Source organism: Lycium barbarum, chromosome 8 (genome assembly GCF_019175385.1).
Source record: "Lycium barbarum isolate Lr01 chromosome 8, ASM1917538v2, whole genome shotgun sequence".
Classification (NCBI taxonomy): domain Eukaryota; kingdom Viridiplantae; phylum Streptophyta; class Magnoliopsida; order Solanales; family Solanaceae; genus Lycium; species Lycium barbarum.
Genome location: NC_083344.1, coordinates 121,170,623 through 121,175,125, shown reverse-complemented (window position 1 = coordinate 121,175,125; position 4,503 = coordinate 121,170,623). Strand labels below are relative to the sequence as shown.

Here is a 4,503-nt window from a genome sequence, read left to right as displayed (position 1 = left end):
ATAACGGATTATAACAACGTTGAATGTAAGTAACAAACCCCAAACCCGAGGGAAAGGAAAATGGTAAACAATCATAAGCTACCATTTTAGCTATTTCTACACGCTCTTTTTTCTTGTCGTACTTAAAATTTCTACCGGTTCGTGGGTCTATCGTCATTTGAATACCCCCCACATTTGAACCCGTTTGCTCTCCCCAAACATCCATATGTTTGGTTCTCATATGACCATTTAGTGTACCCGTTCCACCATCCTTACCAGTTCCTTGCTTAAAACTAAATACTTGTCCACATAGGGTACATGTAGCTGATTGGTTTTCCCTATTCTTAGTCATAAATTTCCAAACTTTAGTTGTTGGCTTACGAGTTCTAGGCGGTTTGTCTTGTGTATGTGATTGTGCAGGACATGTATCTCCTATGGGATTTTCGGGGGGTTGTGTTTCATCATCATCATCATCTTCATTAAAAGTGTCAGTAAAATGTTGTTGCATTGCCTCATGACCTAAAAGTGGATTATTTCCACCAACATCAATACCTAAATTAGGTGTTTCTTCCACAAATGTTTCCTCATTTAGCCCACCCCTAACAATACCATTACTACTACCGGCACCACGTCTTAATCTCTTTGACATTATTAAATAGAATTAATTTAAATCACAAGAAAATAAATCACAACAAATTAAATTTCTAGAATTAAATTGCGTAAATTAAATTGCGAAAAATAAATTGATAGAATTAAATTGCGAAAAATAAAGATAGAGTTGGAACGAAGGTACCAAATTGCCGGATTAATTTCCAACAAAGTGAAGGCGGTTAGAATTGCAAATCCACCAAAGCTACTTCGGATTGTTGCAAAATCACCAACTCCACCAACAATATTATAATTGCAAAATTAATAATTGAAACTATAATAAGACTTTGTAATATTTATTTGAGAGAAATATAAAGTGGCTAATTATTACAAAGTAACTATAATTGAGAGATTGAGATTTGAGAGAAAGAGAAGAGTGAATTAGTGTGAATTAAAATGAAAATGAAGAAGGGTTTATATAGGGGTGGGCGATGGGTTAAAGTGTTAAAACAAAGTTTGGGGGGTTGGGGGGGCCAAAAATTAAGTATATGACCGTTTGACAACGACCATTTTTGCAAATGGACCGTTGCCAACGGTCCATTAACGGTCAGAAGCCCAACCAGCGGCTATAATTAAAAAAAAAAATCACCGGTTTTAACCGGTTTAACCAGTCTGATTCCGGTTTCAAAAAAATGGGAACCGGACCGGTAAAGAATTAACGGTTAACCGGAATCGGTTCTACCGATTCCGGTTCCGATTTTTACCGGTCCGGTTACCGATTTTAACCGGTTCTACCGAACCAGTTGACGGGTCTACCCTCCGTTAGTTTTTCGTGTCAGAAGGGCCCTAACCGTTACCAAATGAGGCCACCAATACCCCTCCACTTAAAGGCTTGCCACTTGATCCAATGTGGCAAGCCACATGTAAAAAAATTGCCAAGTGGCAATGCCACCTCAATTAAACGCCCAATCCCCTTCCCTAACCCGACCCAACCACACCCACCTGACCCATTCATTATTTACCCATCCAATAAATACTCCTAAAGCCCATTTACCCTAATTTCTCATTTCCACCACCCAAATCAGAACCCTAATTTGAGAATATCCTCTCTTAACATTTGATTCTCAAGCAATGTCGGAAGGCTCCATCAATTCCACTGAAATTCGAAATGCTATAAAATGTCGTTAAGGAGTTAACGCTCTAAATTTGACCGCTTGGACCGATCCAAATGCTGGGAGAAGGTTCTACAAATGTCCAAGACCCAAAGTAATTTCTAAATTCATTTTCGTTTTACATGTTTATATACTATAATGTTGAACTAAGTAGTTTTTTAATTGGTTATATAATTGTACATTTTGATGAATTTTATTTGTAAATTAGTATGCATTTCTTAGAAATTCGTATTTGATGACTAAAATACATTAAATCTCTTCAATTTTGTTGTAGGTTACTAATTGTGGATATTGAGAATGGAAAGACAAACATCAACTCCCACCAAGGGCAGTAACAGTTATATTAGATCTAAAGAGTAAATTGGCTAATATGAAGGCGGAAAGAAACAAATTGAAAAGGATAGTCGATGGAATGGAGGTCGATGAAAGGTTTAATATGAGGAATCTAATTGATGAGATGGAGGCTATTAGTATTGAAAGGGACAATGTGAAGAAGAAACTTGAAGAAAATGATTTTTTCAATCTCTAAGAGGCTGCCAAACTTAGTATTTTGGAGGACAAAGTTGAAGAAATAGAGTTTATATCAGCTTAAGAGGCCGGAAGAGTTGTGACTTTGGAGAAGAAAATCAAGAAGCTTAAAACTATCATCTTTATTTCATGTGCTTTGTTCCTTGTGTTTCTTGTTGGGATGATGAAGTGAATGTAGTTATGTAGATTGTTGGGATGATGAAGAAAATGGTGTTGTTGTAATGAAGTTGATGAAGTTCCTTGTGTTTGTTGTAATAGTTATATATGTAAGTTCCTTGTGTTTGTTGTAATGAAGGTGATGTATGATGTTGAAGTTGTTGTATTTTGTTGTGATGTAATGAAGTTCATGTGTGATGTTTTAGTTGGTGTATTGTGTTGTTTTGTAACGATGTTGATGTATGTTGTTGGTGTATTGTGTGGTATTCGAATGAAGTTAGTGTATCTTGTACACATTTCATGTGCTCACTTAAGGTGCAAAACTAGACAAAACAGTGGCATAAAAACTACACTTAAAATGTGTCAACAACCATTATAAAACCTATTAAACCATTCCACAAACAAATTCCAGAAACTGGACAGAATCACCATAGTCATTACACAAGTCAAAATATTACCATATTCATTATTTTTCATAAACATACCAACAGACATAAACTAGCAATCCAACAAAATGAAAATACTTAAACCTACACTTGCCATTGATTGCACTTTGCCAGACCATAACACAAAATAAAAATCAATAGCTTACATTTTCAACTACCAAATCTTGCAAAAACTGATCCTATTTGGTAGTTGGAAATACAATATCTGGCAGAATTAAGTCAATATTACAACTAATAAACAGAACCAAGAGTCTAAATTTGATCTTTCCCATTTGCCTTTCTAGTCTTCAACTTTCCCACCTTCTTCTCTCTTGCCCTTTTCAAGTGGTTGCTAGTGACAACTTCTTTTCCTTTCCAAGTAAGCTTAGTAGATCAGTAAGGAATATTTGTAGGCTTACTCACACCAGTATGGTCACCCTTGAAAGAAATCACTCTACTCCCAGTTTGCACTATTCTAGCTTGGCTCATTCTTAACTTTGTTTGCTCTTCAGAAATTATCTTTGGCCTTAGATCTGGATCACTATCATCCTCTGAAAGCGGACCAAATCTTTCATACTACTTCTGTGGAACTCTAGGTATAGGCATGAAATGGAAGTCACCTTCTTGTGATGGTTGAGGTGCTGAACTGTTGACATCAACCTCTTGTGCTTCAACAAATCTGGCCCTTTTCCTAGTTCTTAAAGTACTTGCTTCTTCAGCAGCTTGTAAAAAAAACAAGTAAAATAGTTCATTTGAATATTTCATAGGTAAAGTATAAATAAGATAGGTATTTACCTTGCATTTCCTTGCATTGTGAGAATATGAACCACACTTGCTACATGTCATTCTAGTTCCTTTTTCTAGAATGTGCCCACTCTCCAGCTCTTTTAATTGCTGCATCTTTTTCTCTAATTCTTTTCACCTTAGGTCTGCCAACAGTCTTCACAATATCAGGTGGGGCCATTTTATGTTCTGGTAACCTTTTCCAGAATTTCTCCCCTCTAACAGGTGGCAGCTTGGGCCCATATGTCAACAAGTAGGCTTTCTTGCTATACCACCAGTTAATTTCAGTCATAGGATTAATCTTTTGGTGCAACAATGCCTTGATGGCATGGGGGCCTGGGATGCCAGTTAGTTACCAAGATCTACAGGTGCATTTCTTTTGTACCAGATTCACTGTGTACCTATTATCACCGTCAGACACTTCATACCCATCCTCACCTTTCAAACCAATATTACACAAGTTTGCTATCATCATGTGGGCAGTAAACAACTTCATGCAATATGGACTGTAATTAGTGGTCCATGTCCTTGCCTCATTATCATTTTCTCTCAGCCTATTCATTATCTTAAGTCTAATCTCCTCAAGAATTCTCAAGATAGGCTTACCTCTTGGTTGTAGTACCCATGAATTGAAGGACTCGGTGAAGTTGTTATCCACCATCTGATTTTTACAAACAGTGTCCATATAAGCTCTACACAATCTTTCTGCTGGATACTTAAGAAGGTCCTTGGCAGCATCCTCTGACAATTCACCAAGTGCACTCAATTGGCCCTTAAAATCCTCCTCATAAGTACTCCAAGCAGACCGCCATAGAAGTTTCTTCATTTCACCTGACTTCCAATATTTCATCCAGTTTGTCTCAATATGCCTT

The 4,503-nt window shown here is 36.9% G+C and overlaps 1 long non-coding RNA gene across 1 annotated transcript; it reads left to right on the top strand.

Annotated features, from left to right (window-relative positions):
- The first annotated feature begins 1,568 nt into the window (after positions 1-1,568).
- On the top strand, positions 1,569-2,637 carry LOC132605376 (uncharacterized). The gene is made up of 2 exons (XR_009569162.1): positions 1,569-1,833; positions 2,014-2,637. It is a non-coding gene; the product is annotated as an uncharacterized LOC132605376 (long non-coding RNA).
- Positions 2,638-4,503: the final 1,866 nt, after the last annotated feature.